The 19,876-nt window shown below is 35.2% G+C and overlaps 1 protein-coding gene and 1 pseudogene across 23 annotated transcripts in view; one reads left to right on the forward strand and one right to left on the reverse strand.

Annotated features, from left to right (window-relative positions):
* Positions 1–19,876, reverse strand: part of BAZ2B (bromodomain adjacent to zinc finger domain 2B) — a 290,834-nt gene that overhangs the window by 209,996 nt on the left and 60,962 nt on the right. For all 23 annotated transcript variants that reach the window (XM_072751680.1, XM_072751670.1, XM_072751660.1 and 20 more), the window contains one exon: positions 11,627–11,669. The gene's annotated coding sequence lies outside the window, so the exon portion shown is untranslated. The remainder of the gene's footprint in view (positions 1–11,626; positions 11,670–19,876) is intronic.
* On the forward strand, positions 401–4,337 carry LOC140598171 (small ribosomal subunit protein eS1 pseudogene; annotated as a pseudogene).

Below are 19,876 nucleotides of genomic sequence, written 5' to 3' on the forward strand. Positions count from 1 at the left end.
TTATTGAATAAATTTCTGCTGTGCCACTATTGGATACAAAGCATTCTAACAGACTCTAAGAGAACTGAAAGAATGAATAAAACATAATATGCCTTTACTAGATAGTAAGGTCTTTAAAGGCTAACAGGTGAAATAGCCAAACATACAACTCATCTCATAAAGCAGATAAGAGCTTTATAAGAATGTTTCTAAAACTTAAGATATATATAGATCCTTACAAATGGAGAAAAATGTCTTATAAACACATGGATAGATTGAAATTAATTAAATTATTATATTACTGAAATACATAGAAAAGTAACTATCGATAAACTCTTCTTGCTATTAAATCTAATTCAATATACTACCAAAACAAATTCACAAAGTATGCACATAAAAGCTATAGAACTATGGGTGGGTGGGCGGTCCAGTTAGTTAATCATCCAACTCTTGATTTTAGCTCAGGTCATGATCTCCGGGTCATGAGATCCACAATAGGCATACAGCCTGCTTAAGATTCTCTCTCCCCTCTCCTTTTGCCTGCCTTCTTATCACTTGTGTGTGCTTTTTCCATCTCTCTCTCTCTCTAAAAAAAGCCACAAAACTAGCAGATTTCAAATTATCATATGATGTTTTTGCTAAAATGAAATCATTGTACTCAATATGATGGAATATGGTACTAATTGTACTTCCCCATTATTTTCCAAATACATTTGAGTTCGGCATGCCTATCTTCTAATCTAGTGTCTCCTAAACATTTAATATTGCCACCATTTCTTTCTACTCAAACTATTACAAAGCTTTAATTTAGTTCACTCTTGATGTCATCTGGCCTTCACTTGATACAAATGAGCCATATACGTTAAATCTATTTCTGTTCTTTTTTTATTAGACTGACATAATTAAACACAATCACAGTCCTGCAAGTACATGGTAGTAATTGAGTATAAGGTAAGCATCCCAAGAGATATAAGAATATACTTATATTAATTTATTTTATATTAACATTTGTAAATTATTATAGGAAACCCTCTTTCCACAGAGAATATATCTATACTCAGATCCAAGGTAGTATTGAAGAATACTGCTATGACAGATATAACAAATACTAAAAAGGCAGAAACGATGAGGATATTAGTTCTAACTTCAAGGAGGAGGTAATATTTGAGGGGAACTGTGACATTTGAGTTTATTGCCAAATGTGTAGGTTTTCTAAAATTTCATTTCTGTAAGTTTGACACTAAAACTATGAAAGATCTAGAGTAAAAAAAAAAAAGGACACCCAGAAATTATTCAGTAATAGGGGTAATAAAGAGACAAAAACCATGAATTTTTATGAATAAAAGTTAAGCATTTTTTCCTGAGATAAAAGTAAATTGGAGAATAAAATTGTAAGCATTAGATGTGCTATTCACAAAATAGATGGCATATGTTGCATGTGGAAAAGTTTACTTACACTATCTTATATTATGGAAATATACCTATTGATGTAATGGTTTTAAAATGCATATGGAAAATGCATTCACATAAGGACAGCATCAGGAATATTTGTATTAAACTTTAAAAAAAAAAGATTTTATTTGTTTGAGAGAGAAACAGAGCATGTGAGGAGAGACAGAGAGAGAGAGGGAAAAATTCAAAGCAGACGCTGTGCTGACCCTGGAAACTGACAAGAGGGCTCAGTCCCACAAGTCGAGATCATGACCCAAGCCAAAACAAAGAGTCAGACTCTTAACTGAATGAGCCAGTCAGGCAGCCCTAACATCTATGACGTGCTAATTGAGGTGTCCTTTTGATGCTATACAATAAGAATTTTCCATTTTTATCAAAATCATTCCTCTTTAGTTTTTCCTTTGTATATTTATAAAATAATAAGAAGAATCAAATTTCATTATTCTATATAACTCAGCCTATAACAACTTTATTCTTACCTTTGAACCAGTTTTTGCAGATTATATTTGTATTTTATCTTTTCCTTGACTACAACATTTAGAAGTCTGCATTGGTGTTCTAGAAAGTGTGAGAGAAGAGAATGATGTACTAACAAAATAAAATTTCAAGTCACTTTAATTCAGAAAACATTTATCTAGTCTAGGTGCTAGACTCACTACTGATTACAGCAAAAAGACACCAAACCAAAGTAGAAAACGTTTTTCTTTTATATTCTCTAATGCTTCTATAATTATTTCTAGACTATGTTAAGTTATTGTCTTTTGCAGGCAGCCCCAGCAGCCCAGCGGTTTAACGCCGCCTTCGGCCCAGGGCATGATCCTGGAGACCTGGAATCGAGTCCCACATCGGGCTCCCTGCATGGAGCCTGCTTCTCTTCTCCCTCTGCCTGTGTCTCTGCCTCTCTCTCTCTCTCTCTTTCTCTATGTATCTGTCATGAATAAATAAATAAAATCTTTTTTAAAAAGTTATTGTCTTTTGCTTTTTTTCAGGCAAATTTATTAAACAGTAGCTCATTTAGAATTTTCAAGTAAGAATTAAGTTTTAAACTAAATGTGTAACATTGTACACTTCCATTTGTTCAAAGAAGTTTAGTTGGGTCTCTGCAGCACAATACCATTTATATCTGCAGTCACATGGAGAACACCATGCTTGCTTTTAGCTCCATTAATGGTATAATGATGCAACTTTTGCTGGAGATGCGCTAAGCAGAGAAGGATCTTTTATCTAAATATACACATCTGCTTTGGCTATTTGTTTTTTAAGATTTTCTTTATTTATTTGACAGAGAGAGCATGCAAGTGCACAAGCTGGGGGAACAGCAGGCAGAGGGAGAGGGAGAAGCAGGACGATCCCAGGACTCTGGGATCATCATGACCTGCGCCAAAGGCAGATGCTTAACCAACTGAGCCACCCAGGTGTCCCATGCTTCTGGTATTAACAAAAGGCAGAAAAATAAAGGTAAGTTAATACGTAGCAGATTTCTGGAAATGGCTGATTTCTGTACTTTACAAATAATCATTTAACTATCAATAGAAAACACTGGGAAAGGGCTCCCAGAGCAGCGCCATGGTGGTCGGCAAGAACAAGCGCCTTACGAAAGGCGGCAAAAAGGGAGCCAAGAAGAAAGTGGTTGATCCATTTTCTAAGAAAGATTGGTATGATGTGAAAGCGCCAGCTATGTTCAATATAAGAAATATTGGAAAAACACTAGTCACAAGAATTCAAGGAACCAAAATTGGGTCTGATGGTCTCAAGGGTCGCGTTTTTGAAGTTAGCCTTGCTGATCTGCAGAATGATGAAGTTGCATTTAGGAAATTCAAGCTAATCACTGAGGATGTGCAGGGCAAAAACTGCCTGCCTAATTTCCATGGCATGGATCTTACCTGTGACAAAATGTGCTCCATGGTCAAAAAATGGCAGACCATGATTGAAGCTCATGTTGATGTAAAGACTACCGATGGTTATTTGCTTCATCTATTTTGTGTTGGTTTTACTAAAAAACGCAATAATCAGATTCGGAAGACCTCTTACGCTCAGCACCAACAGGTCCGCCAAATCCGGAAAAAGATGATGGAAATCATGACCCGAGAGGTGCAGACAAATGACTTGAAAGAAGTGGTCAATAAATTGATTCCAGACAGCATCGGAAAAGATATAGAAAAAGCTTGTCAGTCTATTTATCCACTCCATGATGTTTTTGTTAGAAAAGTAAAAATGCTGAAGAAGCCCAAGTATGACCTGGAAAAACTCATGGAGCTTTATGGTGAAGGTAGTAATTCTGGAAAAGCTACGGGGGATGAGACCGGTGCTAAAGTTGAACGAGCTGATGGATATGAACCAACAGTCCAAGAATCTGTTTAAAATTCAGACATTTAATGGTGACAAATAAAAACATATTTGTGATTTTTGATTTCTTATCATTCTTTTTAAATAATCAGACTCAGTGAAGCAGATGTTCTGAACTGACAGTGCGAACTTTTCAGAACTGTTGTATGGATCTTATCCATTGCTTTTGGCTACTAAATAGCTGCAAAATGGTAGTGATCTATTTTAAGCTGTAGTGATCTGGATGGAAGTGTTATAGATGGTTAATAAAAGGAAACTTTAAAAAAAAAAAAAGAAAACACTGGGAAAGACACTTGATCTTTCTGACTCTGTTTAGTCATCTGTAACTGTAATAATAAAGGCTCAAATAGAAAACACCTATCATCTTAAAAAACAGAGAATAAATAAATGTTAGTTTTGTTCTTCCTTTCTCAACATTTATTTAATAGAAAAACCTTGAAAAAATAAAAATAAAAATGAAGAAAAAATAAAATATTAAAAGAACTCTTTGCTAGGTATTTAGAACTTATCAAAATTCTTGGTATGTAAACTCCTACAAAATCTAAACTTTAGGTTCATTTACTTTCTTAACTTTTATATTTCAACAGTATTAGATCAAAATATTTGCATGTCCCTCACATACATTTTTTCCAAATCCATAAAACCCATTTCCTCTTTCTGGATTCTCTTCCTTTAAAAAAAAATGTTATTTGAGCATAGCTGACACAAAATATTACATTAGTTTTAGATGTACAACATAGTGATTCAACAAGTTTATACATTATGTTATGCTCACCACAAGTATAGCTACCGTCTGTCACCATACAACGCTATCATAAGATCATTGGCTACATTCCTTATGCTGTGCCTTTTATTCCTGTGACTTATTCATTCCATAACTGGAAGTGTATATTTCCCATTCTCTTCACACATTTTGCCTATCCCTCCACCTTCCTCCCCTCTGGCAACCGTCAGTTTGTTCTCTGTATTTATAAGTTTGATTCTGCTTTTTCTTTGTTTATTCATGTTTTATTTTTTGACATGAGTGTTTTACACGAGTGAAATCATATGGCATTTATCTTTCGCAGCCTGACTTATTTCAACTTAGCATTATACTCTAGTTCCATCCATGTTGTCACAAATGGTATTATCTCATTATTTTTATGGGTACATAATATTCCTGTGTGTGTGTGTGTGTGTGTGTGTGTGTGTATGTGTACATACATACACATATATTTACCACAGTTTCCCTACCATTCATCTATTGATGGATGCTTAGGTTGCTTCCATATTTTGGCTATTGTAAATAATGCTGCATATATATTTCACACAAAGGAGTAAATATATCTTTCAGTATTAGTGTTTTCTTCTACTTCATACCTCAGAAATCTAGCCCAACTTGGGTGGCTCAGTGGTTGAGCATCTGCCTTTGGCTCAGGTCATGATCCCAGGGTCCCTGCAGGGACCCTGCTTCTCCCGCTGTCTATGTCTCTGCCTCTCTTTCTTTGTCTCTCATGAATAAATACATAAAATCTTAAAAAAAATAAAATAAAATAAAATCTTTAAAAAAAATCTAGTCCAAATGTCATCCTTCTCTGTAAAGCTTTCCTTAGTCTCCTCCCCTAGACACAGTGAATTAGTCCCTTTTCTATTTTTCTCCTAAAATCTAAGCTATAAAAAGTGACAGCAGAATTCAATAAAAATAAATGAAATGTAAACAAACCAAAGACATTTTAACAATGTAATAACCTTTCTTTGTCAAGTTATTTTAGTGTGTCAGGATTAGTTTTAGCCATGAGTGACAGAAAACCTGAAACCAGTGGCTTACAAAAAATAAGTCTATCCCTGTCATGTCAAGGAAGTTCAGATGGAGACACCAGTATAGACACGGACAGGGTAACATCTGAAGATGTTAGAGACTTTCTCTCTTTTTGCATTGTCCATTCTTGGTTTGGGATTTCCACTTATTTCCAATTATCATGTCCATATTTCAATCATCAAGGAGGAAGGGAGAAAAAAGAGCGAATACAACCCTTCCTTTAAGACTACTCTCTACAAGTTGTACAGAGTACTTTTGCTTATTTATCTTTGGCCAAACCTTAGTCTTATGACCACATCTAGATGCAAGGGAAGCCGGGAAATATTCTCATTCCAGGTATTGAAATGCTGGGAAAAGATTAGTAGAGGGGGACAACCAACATTAGGGAACAACTACCAGTCACTATGACACTTGGTTATATCTTATCTGTAGTAGGTAACTGACATTTTTGCTATCTACAACAATATTTCTAGTAGTGTGTACATTGTAAAACTGTGTAATAGTTCCTTCCAAATTTCAATTTTTAAGTGAAATATTTCTGTTGGTGGAGATTAGTCTCTACAAAATTTAAGTAATACTTATAATAAAATTACAAAGGGAAAAAAGGAATATTAATAAAAACAGAAAAGGCTTAGGGCACCTGGGTGGCTCAGTTGGTTAAGCATCCAATTCTTGATTTCAGCTCAAGTCCTGATCTCAGTGTCATAAGATGGGCCCATATCAGGCTCCATACTGGGGTGTAGAGTCTGCTTAAGACTCTCTTTCTATCTCCCTCTGCCCGCCTACCCTGCTCACACACAGGTGTGAGTGCTCTTTCTCTCTCGTTAAAAACAAAAAACAAAACTAAAACAAAACAAAACCAGAAAAGGCCATTTAATTTACTTTGTCACAGATTATTAAAATATGTAGTAAAAGGTTAAATCAGAATATTTAAAAATATAGCTAATATATTAATGAAATTACATATTAACAAAACTGCATGTAAGTGAAATTGCATGAATATTCTCAAAGAAGAGAATCTGGAAAGATTTGAGAAGGAAAAAAAAAATCTATGAGTTATTTTATTATACTTCCTATAAATGCTGTTTAGAGATTTTTAGTCAAGTAGATGTGATCATGGGTGCCTTGGTGGCTCAGTCAGTTAAGTGTCTGCCTACAGCTCGGGTCATGATCCCAAGGTCAAGAATCTGCTTCCCCCTCTGCCTCTGCCTCCCCATTTTGTGTGTGAGCTTTCTGTTTTTCAAATACATACATAAAATCTTTTTTAAAAAAAGTAAATGTGATCACAAAACAATATTAAAATCTGGTAGAATAAAACAAAATCAGGGATAGGCCAAGATCTCACACTACATGACTTCAGAAAAGTAACTTTACAGGTGATGATACAACTAGGGGTCAAAAGAATTTAATATGTATCAGCCTCTGTGCTATGCTTTATAAGCATGATATCACTTAATATTCACAACACTCCTAGACATATATTATCTCTGCTTTAGAGAGGAAAAAAATGGATCTTAGACTATGTGATTGACTCAAGATCACAAGAGCTATAAGTACCAGAGCACAAACTTAAACAACTGTTTTTCTGACCTCAGTTCATGTTCTTAGCCATTACACATATTACCTCCCTTCAAACTCTCTTGACCGTGGTTTTCTCATCTGTTGTATAAGGGGGAATGTAGCACAACCTGAACCATTCTAAAGTTCATTCTGGCCTTTTAAGATGTTAATGTTCTAGTAAGGCCTGACTCTTTCCCTAAATAAAAGTATATCATATCAAAAGATCTAATCACATCTACTTGCTGGAATTCATATGTCAATTAAGTTATCATAAATAAATGTATTATAGAGAATATAAATTCATTTATTGAAACTTACAAACAAAAGGGCCACAATATGTAAGGTAAATTTGGATATTAAGTCTTTACAGCTGATTTCATGACCCTTCATGTATGTGTAAAGGAGCCATATGTAAAGTTAAGTAAGAGGGAAGAAATTAATAAACATTATTTGTAAATCTTGCATAGCAATCCTTTGAAGCGTATGTAATACATCATTTTACAGGTGAAGATACTGAGGCACAAAGAGGGTGACTTGTGGAAGGTCACATACTTAGTGGCATCAATACTTGAACTCTCTCTAGTTTTTCTTTTTTTTTTTAAGATTTATTTATTTATTTGTTTGTTTATTTATTTATTTTAGAGAGAGTGAGGAGGAGAGGGGGAGAGAGAGAAAGAGAGAGAGAGAAAAGGAATCTCAAGCAGACTCCTCACTGAGCATGGAGCCTGATGCCAAGCCGGGTCTCATAACCCTGAGACCATGACCTGAACCAAAATCAAGAGTCAGATGGCTGACTGAGCCACCCAGGTGCCCCAAACCCTCTCTGGTTCTAAAACCTACATTCTTTCCCATCAACCCTGCTTCCTATGTTCAATTCTGGATATTCTTGCATTAATATCCTTATTTCAATTTTAATGTAGGAAAACTAAAGGTGCTAACTAATTTAGCTCCTTCTGGAGTATTTACGATTATCAGCAAACATGGCTGAATACTCATTTGCTGAGCACAGTTGGAAAATATGTATTAAAATATGTAAAATAAAAGAGAATATATATTATCAGTAACATAGTAATAATAAAAATTAAGCATTACCAAATTTCTAGGAAGAATTACTTTTTTTTAAAATTATTTTTTCTGGATTTTATTTATTTATTCATGAGAGACACAGAGAGAGAGAGAGAGAGAGAGAGAGAGAGGCAGAGACACAGGCAGAGGGAGAAGCAGGCTCCATGCAGGGAGCCCGATGTGGGACTCGATCCCGGGACTCCAGGATCACGCCTCAGGCTGAAGGCAGGTGTTCAACCACTCAGCCACCCAGGTGTCCCGAGAATTACTTTCAATTAGGATGATTAGGGAAGGTCTCAAAGAAATGATTATCTGTAGACAAGGTATTAGAGAAGTCTGAGTTCATCAGAAAAAATTAAAAGCCTGAAATGGAAAAATGATATTTTAGAGAGGGGCATCTGGATGGCTTAGCTTGTAGAGCATTTAACTCTTCATCTCAAGGTTGTGAGTTCAAGTCCCATGTTGGGCACAGAGACTGATTAAAAATAAAATCTTAAAAAAAAAAAAAAAAAAAGACGGCAGCCCAGGTGGCTCAGCAGTGTAGCGCCTGCCTTTGGCTCAGAGTGTGATCCTGGAGACCCGGGATTGAGTCCAACGTCCGGCTCCCTGCACGGACCCTGCTTCTTCCTCTGCCTGTGTCTCTGCCTCTCTCTCTGTGTCTCTCATGAATAAATAAATAAAATATTAAAAAAAAAAGAATAGTCTAGGGAAAGGGAATGACATGAAGATAAGTATGGAGCCAAAATGAATATTCAACATAGAGCCAAAATGAATATTTAACATAGAGTATATAGTCCACATTGGGTAAAGTGTAGGATTCTTCTTGAATGATAGAATATTTGTCTGGGAAATGTTTTATAGCCAAATTGAGGAGGGAGCTTGAATACCAAGTTAGAATATCTAGATTTGACCTTGGTGGAAATGGCACATCACTAAACATCTTCAGTAGAGAAGTGAAAGAGAGCAATGCTTTAATAAGATTAAACTGCGAACATACAGACTTTAAGGGAATTAATGATGACCAGGATGATGAGAGATCAATTAGAAGATCAAAACATTTCTGTGGATTATAACATGGGAAAAATTTAAATTCTCTTGTGTTCTAAAAATTTCTGGGGAAAAAAAAATAAGATGTATATTATATAATATACAAAAACTCATTACAACTTCGGCTCTGAAATAATCTATAATATCCCCTCTCACCCAGCCACAATATTCTGCTCTTTTAGCTATTACTTTATAATCTCATTTCATCAGCTTATCTACTTCTGATTAGTCTCTTTTTTTAAAAATTTTTTTAATTTTTTATTTATGATAGTCACAGAGAGAGAGAGAGAGGCAGAGACACAGGCAGAGGGAGAAGCAGGCTCCATGCACCGGGAGCCCGACGTGGGTTTCGATCCCAGGTATCCAGGATCGCGCCCTGGGCCAAAGGCAGGCGCCAAACCGCTGCACCACCCAGGGATCCCTTCTGATTAGTCTCTTAACCTCTCCATTTTCTCTGAACATATCAGCCTTCCCTGGCCTCATTTCATTTCTGCCATATGGTCAACACTTGAAATATTCTTGCACAGTTCCCTCAACCAGAATCAGTATTGATGTCTACGCTCTTTTCTTGACTCAAGGGGCTGGAGAAGGCCTCACAGCCCAATATTTTACAAAGTAATGGTCTATTATCAGTCACTTAGAAACATCTCAAATGAATACTTCTTATTCTTTAACTTATTTAATGTCAGATGATATTGGTCACTACCTCTCTTCCTGAAATTCTTAAATTGAGAACAATTGCAATTACATATTCTCTTAATATTACCCTAAACATGTACAGTGAGAGTTAGCATTTTCAAATTAAAAATCTTTTTCATCCGATGCTAATGTTAATCTCCTTAATTGTAAAACACCTGATGCTAAACAGAAAATTACTACAGAAATGTTAATATTTTGTTGTAAACTATTCAGTTAGGGTAATAAAGTTCTGATTAAGAAAAAAAACAAACAAGCAAAGAGCTGCATATTAGAGACAGCGAAAGTGATCCCTTAGGAAAATGAATGAATATGCCATAAACATCTTCACATCTGTATACTCAATGATGACAAAGTCTTTAAAAATACAATAGAAGTACTCTCTGGACTCTGAAAAATGTTACAACTTAAAAAAATAAACCAGTTTTCCCAAAAAATGTTAAAACATAAATACAAAGATTATCTACATGTGAGTTTACATTTCTGATTATTACTGCTTATATTATTAATGAACAATTAGAACAGGATAAAAGAAACAGATTGAGTGAATAATTTACTCTAAATGTATTTCTATGTTATTTAAAAGAATTTTTCAAAAAAACTATTTTTTATTACTTAGTAATTTTATACTAATGTGGATCAAGGCCTTGGATAAAGGTTTTTCTTTAAGAAATGTATTTCGTAGGATGCCTGGGTGGCTCAGCAGTTTAGGGCCTGCCTTCAGCCCAGAGTGTGATCCTGAAGTCCCGGAATCGAGTCCCATGTCAGGCTCCCTGCATGGAGCGTGCTTCTCCCTTTGCCTCTTCTCCCTCAGAGTTTGCCAGATCACACTCTGAGCCAAAGGCAGGTCTCTCTCTGCCTCTCTCTCTCTCTCTCTCTCTCTCTCATTAATAAATAAATAAAATCTTTAAAACAAGCAAAAAAAATGTATTTCCTTATATATAGTAGTATGAACACTTTAAAATTAAAGAGGAAAAGTATTAGTTACTTTTGAGAACTCTCTTTTCAGCAACTCTCCATATTTGGAAGACTCTCTATAAATAATTTAAATATCAATGAAAAATTTAAGCAAGCTTAAGAGTCCTTTCAAGGCTGTTTTCACAGTCTTTCCTTATTAAGTGATTACAGTCTCTCAAGTAATTTTATTTTTGTCAATTTTTACCTAATATGGAGTCACCTTAAATGTTCTATCATTTTTTAGTAAAAACAAAAACTTCAGAAACATGATGTTCAGATTATGATTCATATTGAAATATATTAGTATAATTAAGCATATAATTTCAGTTATTTATTAAAAGTAATTTTTCAAAGATTTCATTTATTTATTCATGAGAGACAGAGAGAATCAGAGACATAGGCAGAGAGAGAAGCATGCTCTCTGTGGGCAGCCCGATGCGGAACTAGATCCTGGGACTCTGGGATCACGACCTGAGCCAAAGGCAAATGCACAACCCTTGAGCCACCCTGGTGCCCCTTAAAAGTAATTTTCATTTTAAATGTTTTTAAATCATTTAAAGCAATATTTTTAGTATTTAACTAGAAGTGTGAAGTGTTCATTGAAAGTGTAAATATTCAATTGACTGTTGAAATAATAATAATTTAAAATTATAAATATTTTCCAATACAATTCTCTTTCTGGAGAAAAATAAAACATCCTTAAAAGATTAATTATTTTGGTCTTACTGTGATCAATGTGGTCAATCTTGTGACATCACTGTTGAGAAATCTGCAATAGGAAAACAGAAATAGCATTCAGCTGAATCATATTTGAGTAAGTAATTTAGAAGCTAAAGTGTTTGTTTAGCATTTTTGTCTTTCTTAATGCCATAAGTCATATTTAAATGAATCTAAATATGTCAGGGAAAGTACAATTGGCATGATACAAATATATAACACTTGCAGTTTGTTTATAGGTCATCATTTATAATAGCATGTTTTGTATAGATTATGTTTTGTTTATAATCAGTAACACCCCAGGGTTAACATATTAGTAAATAAACCATAGGACATTTGTGTTGCTTTTTATTTGTTTTCAAGTATTTGCTTTCAAATACTAAGAAGAGAATCACAGTATCTTAAATACACTATATACAAGAGAGAGACAGGTACTATTTATAGATAACTTTTTCTCTACGATCAGATTAGCAGTTCATCTTATGACTATATTATCAATTTATTATCAATTAATAGGAGAAATGGCCTCATGCTCATCCTTATGAGAAGTGACAAAACTATACAGAAGGAGGTATACACTATAAACCCAAGGGAAGTTATTTAAGTTAAACTATTTCCTGAACTATAGAGAGCTTAGAGTTCTTATCCCTATAAAATCTAAGCTTTTTGATATTTCTCAATTAATAAGGCATGATTTAAGGTAAATTTTTAAATGTTTCGTGTTAATAAAAACACAATATTATGATGTTTTAATATTCATAAAGGGCCTTTGTATATTATTTCATCAACAATTCTTTCAAAGTAGCGGGAAAGAGATATTTCTTATTATACACTCATGGAAAATAGATGCTAGAGAGATGCATGACTTGTCCGAGGACAGAGACCTGAGTTTTCCCTGATTCCTTTTTTCATCTCACACCTTCCATCCATTCCATTCTGCCAACATATTACCCTCTGTATCCAAAGACCTGCCTTCAAGAGCATTATGCTCTCAAGGCAATCAACAGTCTTGTGGGGCACCAGACTGGCTCAGTTAGTAGAGCATATGACTCTTAATTTCATGGTTGTGAGTCCAAGCCCCACATTGGGTGTGGACCCTACTTTAAACAAACAAACACACACACAATCTCATGATGATAAAATGTCAATACAAAAAAGCCTTATGAAAGAAGCAATCATACATTGTATAAAACTCTGTAATTCAAGAGTTCTAAAAGTTATTAAGATAGTTACATTCAAACAATATTTGTGACTGAATAAAAAATATTTCATTTTATTTTTTATTTATTTTTTGGAAAAAATACAAGGTAATTAAGACTATATAGTTAAAACTGCATACTATATTTAAAGCTCTAAAGCTAATAGCATAAAAGTAGCAAAGGCATTCCTTCATCATGGTAACAATTTTTACACATGGTTCACTGGGTACTTACAAATGCAAGAAAAGAAATATATAAAATTCAAATGATACTAGATAAAGCCAGATAAATCTTAAAGCTTCGCATAAAAATCCTAAGTGGCTTTTACAAGGAAAGGTAATTCTTTAAAATCATCTTGAAACTAGGAAACGTATTCAAATTACACATATAAAAAGCAATATCACATTTTATGAAAACACAATTCAACTAATATATTGGTTATGTGCTATTTCTCTACAAGTCACCATTTCAGTAAATATGCACAGGGAAAATCTCCACCATATTTATACTTAGAAAACACCTACCAGTGTTAAACTGTGGGATAGGTCAAGATATACAATTATATAAGAAATCTTTCAGTAATTAACATTTACCTATCTTTATTTTTCCTCTTCTGCCCCAAAACAGAAAGCTAGGCTTTAAAAAAAAAAAAGGATTTGACTTATATACTTGACAGAGAGAGATTGAGAGCACAAGCAGAGGGAATAGCAGAGGGGTAAGGAGAGGCAGGCTCTCTCTGCAAAGCAGGGAGGGAGCCTGAGGCAGGGCTAGATCCCATGACTCTGGGATCATGACCTGAGCCGAAAGCAAATCCTTAACTGACTAAGCCACCCAGGCACCCCAAAAATCTTTATGTAATTGATTTTAACATACTCAAGTCTTAACCTTCACCTGACGACACCACAGAAGTCTCAACACACGCAGAGAAAGGTTATCTATCCCTACCCAGTTTATTGAAAAGATTCAGAAGAATAAATGAACAGAATATCTAATTTTTCTCACCTCAATCTGAATATAGAAGTATAGGCTGTTTACCTCTAAAATGTATTTAGGGCAGCCCCGGTGGCTCAGCAGTTTAGCGCCGCCTTCAGTCCAGGACATGATTCTGGAGACCTGGGATCGAGTCCCACATCAGGCTCCCCGCATGGAGCCTGCTTCTCCCTCTGCCTGTGTCTCTGCCTCCCTCTCTCTCTCTGTGTGTCTCTCATGAATAAATAAATAAAATCTTTAAAAAAATAAAAATAAAATGTATTTAAATAATAGTCATTAAACATTTAATCATTCATTTATGTATCAGTTTAACGTTTCTGCTGTGTTTGTTCTTTTCGAGGTGTAGCTATACAATAAAAATATTTTTATTATTTAATAAATCTACTTCTATTACACAAGAAAAATAATCTCACAGGAACATCTGCAGTGGGTTGAACATCTAACTCTTGTTTTCAGCTCAAATTGTGGTCTCAGTATGATGGGATTGAGCCCTGTGACAGGAGTAAAGTCTACTGAAATTTCTCTCTCCCTCTCCTTCTGTGGCTTTCCCCCCATGCTTGCTCTCTCAGTCTAAAATAAATACATAAATCTTAAAAAAAAAAATTAAAGAAAAGAAAAAATAATCTTACAAATCACATGCTACTTGTAGGCTGTTTCAGTGTTGGCAGTCTTGGACTGCAGACATAGGAAGCCTGTTTCTACCACTCTCTTTTTAAAGATTCACAACTACATATACTTTGGCATACATTTTTAAGGTTTAATAAAGACTTCTTAAAATTCTAAACATGCTTCTACCCTCATCTAGCTATTTCAAATCCTGACCATTAATATTTTTAATTAGGGAAATTATTCAACAGAAAAAAAAAATCAGGAGGCTTGAGTAGCTCAGTGGTTGAGTGTCTACCTTTGGCTCAGGGTGTGATCCCAAGGTCTTGGGATTGAGTCCCGCATCGGGCTCCCTGCATGGAGCCTGCTTCTCTTCGCTCCTTGTGTGTCTCTGCCTCTTTCTCATGAATAAATAAATAAAATCTTAAAAAAAAAATCAGACCCTAATCAGCAATATTTTTTTTAGGAGGGAAGAAGAATATACTTGTAAATATTAGAAAACTACTGAGGAAACTGGTAAAAACATAATCTACCACCAATGGAATACTTTATCCAGTGTCAGGCAATGTAACTTTCTGCAATGATTGAAATGCTCAGTATCAGCCGTCCACTATCCAACTCACAGCCAAATGTTGCTATTAAGCAATTTTAATATGGTTACTATGATTAAGCAACTGACTTTTAAACGTTAATTAATTTTAATTATTTTTAATTTAGATTTAAATAGCCACTGGTAGAGAGTGGCTACCATATTAGAATTAAACAATTCTGATAGCACACCAGGGTCGAACTGTAAATGATTCTCCTAAATATCAAAAATGTTTTTCTCTATTTTTTTAGAAGTGGGGAAAAAAAACCCTCAACTGTGTTGGGTATGGTATGTTCATTTTAGAAAAATCACTCCAAATTTAGAAAGGAATTATTTTATCTTTGAATAACTTTCAAGTTTATGTCTGGTGGGGAAAAAAAAAAAAGATTTATTGTACCATCCTTAATGTATCCTAAGACTTACATGGGGAAAGTCTTGGGTTTTTGAGAATTGAATTTTAAGCCTTTTCAGATTGCATTTATACTGCCTATTAAAAAGTTTCAATTTGCCTTAGGGACACCTGAGTGACTCAGTTGGTTGAGAGTTGGACTCTTGGTTTTGGCTCAGATCAAGATCTCATGGGTCATGAGACAGAGCCCTGAATCAGGCTTTGAGCTCAGTGGGAGTCTGATTCTCTTGCCTCTGTCCCCCTCTCCACTCATGTGCTCTCTCTCTCTCTCTCTCAAATAAATAAATACATCTTAAAAGAAAAATAAAAGTTTCAATTTGCTTTAATTTGTTCTGCTGGGTAGAACATCTATCATTAAGACTAAAGCCTCAATAGAACATAGAAAAAAAAGAAATTTATTTTATTAACAACTTTGATAGCCCATATCTCTCTTAAGAGCCTCTTTTGCTATTAACTGTTTTCACTTTCTTATAATGTTTTAAGAAAAACAGATGAGCAAACTTTAATAGCAAGACAAAAGTTTTAACTAATTATGTAATATGGTATATATGAAAAAAACCCTGCTATCTCAGTCTAAAGTGAATATAGAAATAGAAGACATTATAGGAACGCCTGGATGACTCAGCGGTTGGGCCCCTGCCTTTGGCTCTGGTCCTGATCCCAGGATCTGAGATCGAGTCCCACATCAGGCTCTCCGCAGGGAGCCTGCTTCTCCTTCTGCCTATGTCTCTGCCTTTCTCTCTGTGTCTCTCAAGAATAAGTAAATAAATAAATAAGACATTATAAACAATAAAACGTAAACTTTGTTAAGCAGCTTTCTCAAGCTGGATAGACATCAATCTTACATGCAAATAAAGAAGTAAGAATCATCTCCTGATCTGTACAAACACTGGTATCCAGGCTAAAAGTTGTTTTACTGCTTTCATGGGGGAGGACATCCAAAGGAGAAAAAGAAAGTAAAATAGAGAGTGTTAATAGATATGGGTTCCAATTCCAAGCCGTATTTTTGGTATATCATACTCACTGAATGCCTCCTGTCCTCAATTTCAACTTATTTGTCTAAGCAGGGTATATAGTAAAATATCTGATGTGCTTCTTTCCTTAATGTTCACAGAGAATATGAAGGCAGTACATCCAATTACTCATGCGATAGCACATTAAATCATGCTAAAATACACTGAAATTAATAAAAAGGAATGGAACATCCTACCCTTAAAACTGACAGCTGACCGACTACCTGAAATAAAGTGTTCATACAACTTACAGAACTAAAAGAAATAAGGAGTCCTACAGATTCACCAATTCAAAGCCTTCAATTTTTATTTTGACCGTTTATAATTTTTTTTTATCAAAAAAGCATCATCATACCTAGGTTCTATATTGTTGGCACTATTTGCTTTGAAGACCTCATCAGGCTTTCTGGTAGGGTAAGTAGGCCTTTAGTTCAAAACCTGCTGTTGATTAATTCAATACCTGCCTTTAGAAATAATCAGAAGCCCAAACTCAGAAAGTTAGAAAGAGATGACTCTATAGCCTCCCAACAGAAGTCTAAGAATAAGGCAAATTACAGGTTTTCATTTTAAAACTTCTAACTTGGGGCGCCTGGATGGCTCACTCGGTTAAGCATCTAACTCTTTATTTCAGCTCAGGTCACAATCTCAGAGTCCTCAGATCAAGCCCCAGGTCAGACTCCATATTCAGTTGGGAGTCTGCTTGAGATTCTCTCTCCCCCTCTACCTTTGTCCCCCCTCCTGCTCTCTCTTTTTCTCTATAAGTAAATCTTCAAAAAATAATAATAAAATAAAACTTCTGTCATATTACAACCTAGAACAAAGTGAGATCTCCCTTAGGAGAGCTTCCTTAAGTGCTAAACAAAAGCAAAAGCAAAAAAGTATATATAATCTCTTTAAAGCCTTAAAGAAATGAATTACCAGGATTTTAACTTTTTGTCACCCTCTCCAAGCTTACTACTCTCTTCAACTAAACAACTCATTGTCTGTACTACTAGATCAGGTAAGACCAAATATAAACAAAGATAATTTAAAAGCACTTCTTGTATGGTCAATGATTTCAAATGAATCATTTTCCTCATATGGAATGCTCATCCTTATTATTACGTATGATTGAAACGTCTCTAGAAAAGCCATAATCCCCAAAGGTTAACTCACCAAATTTTTCAACAACTAACATAAGTCTTATTACATGAAATTTAGCTAGAGCTCAATGGTAACTTCATAAAATTTTGCTGAAAATAGAAACCATGCAAAGTATAACCAGCTATTAGACTTGGTGAACTATCCTCAAAAAATTTGAGTATATATAAGTTGCATGGTTTCCTCAACTTTACCACCCTATTCTTTCAAAACTAATTAGCACTTCTCAAAATCTTTACTTACTAGTTCATAGGTTTCTGCCTTAATGCCATAAATGGTCATCCAGTAGAGGAAGAAAGTGGGTCGTACTGTTAATCAGTGTTGAAACATTCCTGGGGTTAATATATACACAATATCCAAAAATGAACTAATCACTTGGGTGAAGTAACATAATGAAGAGTTTCATTTGAGAAAACTTATATGCCGTTTTGACTGTACTTTTATTTCTCTATGTTCTTTAGGAAATTCAAATCAAATTGTAGCAACACAAAGAGGTAAAGCCTACAGGAATTACTATTAACTAAGTTAAACACATTATCTGAATATAATTACAGGGAAATTTTAGTTTTTATCAAAATCAGAGTCTTAGTCCTACCAATCAATATTTGCCACTTACAAGACTGCCTTAAAAAAAGGCGGCGGGGGGGAGCACCTAGGTGGCTCAGTGGTTGAGTGTCTGCCTTTGGCTCGGGGTGTGGTCCCAGGGTCCAGGGATCAAGTCCCACGTTGTGCTCCCTGCATGGAATCTGCTTCTCCCTCTGCCTGTGTCTCTGCCTGTCTCTCTCTCAATCTGTGTGTCTCATGAATGAATGAATGAATGTAAATAAATAAATAGTTAAAAAACAAGATCGAAATGAAACTATTCCAGTCCAACTTCAAATATCCAATTTACACTATGGCTATTAAGACTCATGAGGCAATTAAACAATGTAACAAGATGAAGGCAAAAAAAAATTGTTAGATCCAATAACTAAATTTGCCATTACTAATAAAAAAAACTAGGTTTCAGATAATATATATTGTTTCCTTTTCTATTAAAAGAACTTTGTGGGGATGCTGGGGTGGCTCAGCGGTTTAGCGCCTGCCTTTGGCCCAGGGCATGATCCTTCGGTCTTGGGATCGAGTCTTGCATCGGGCTCCCTGCGTGGAGCCTGCTTCTCCCTCTACCTGTGTCTCTGCCTCTCTATCTCTCTCTGTGTCTCTCATAAATAAATAAAATCTTTTAAAAAAAAAAGAATGCTGAGTGAAATAAGTCAATCGGAGAAGGACAAGCAGTGTATGTTCTCATTCATTTGGGGAATATAAATAATAGTGAAAGGGAATATAAAGGAAGGGAGAAGAAATGTTGGGAAATATCAGGAAGGGAGACAGAACATAAAGACTCCTAACTCGGGGAAACGAACTAGGGGTGGTGGAAGGGGGGAGGAGGGCGGGTGTTGGAGGGGAATGGGTGACGGGCACTGAGGTGGACACTTGACGGGATGAGCACTGGGTGTTTTTCTGTATGTTGGTAAATTGAACACCAATAAAAATTAATTAAAAAAAAAAAAAAAAGAATGTTGTCATGAATATTAAATAATTATTATCACTATTTTTTCTTAGAACCCTTGAATGATTTCATCATAAACAAGAAATCTGGTCTAAAGCTTTCAATAATAAATTACATAACCCTGGTCCTCATTCAGAAATCTGGCATATAATGGGGATCCCCAGGTGGCTCAGCAGTTTAGCGCCTGCCTTTGGCCCAGGGCGCAATCCTGGAGTCCCAGGATCGAGTCCCACGTTGGGCTCCCAGCATGGAGCCTGCTTCTCCCTCCTCCTGTGTCTCTGCCTCTCTTTCTCTCTCTGTGTCTATCATGAATACATAAATAAATCTTTAAAAAAAAAAAAGAATTTTGGCATATACTTATTATACACCTTAGGCAATCTCTTAGAACTTCAGTTTGCGATACCATAATTATCTACTTTACACTGAGGTTGTGAAGTTTAGTTAATTATGCTTATAAAGTTTTTAGAGGTACATAGATGAAAGAGAAGTATAAGGCACTGATATAATTAATTGCTATGTACTTAGTGAAAAAAATTTCAACTTAAAAACATTTAACAGCAAGAATCTAGATGAATCCTAAAGACATTATACTAAATGAAATAAACTGGTGCTACAGACTGAACGGTTGTGTCCTCTTCCACCCTGCCATAATTCATATGTTGAAATCTAATCCCTAGTGTGATGACACTTGAAAGTGGGATTTGAGGGTGATTGGGTCATGAGAACAGAACACTCCTGAATTGAATTAGTGCCCTTATAAAATA

This window comes from Vulpes vulpes, chromosome 3, assembly GCF_048418805.1.
Source record: "Vulpes vulpes isolate BD-2025 chromosome 3, VulVul3, whole genome shotgun sequence".
Lineage (NCBI taxonomy): Eukaryota > Metazoa > Chordata > Mammalia > Carnivora > Canidae > Vulpes > Vulpes vulpes.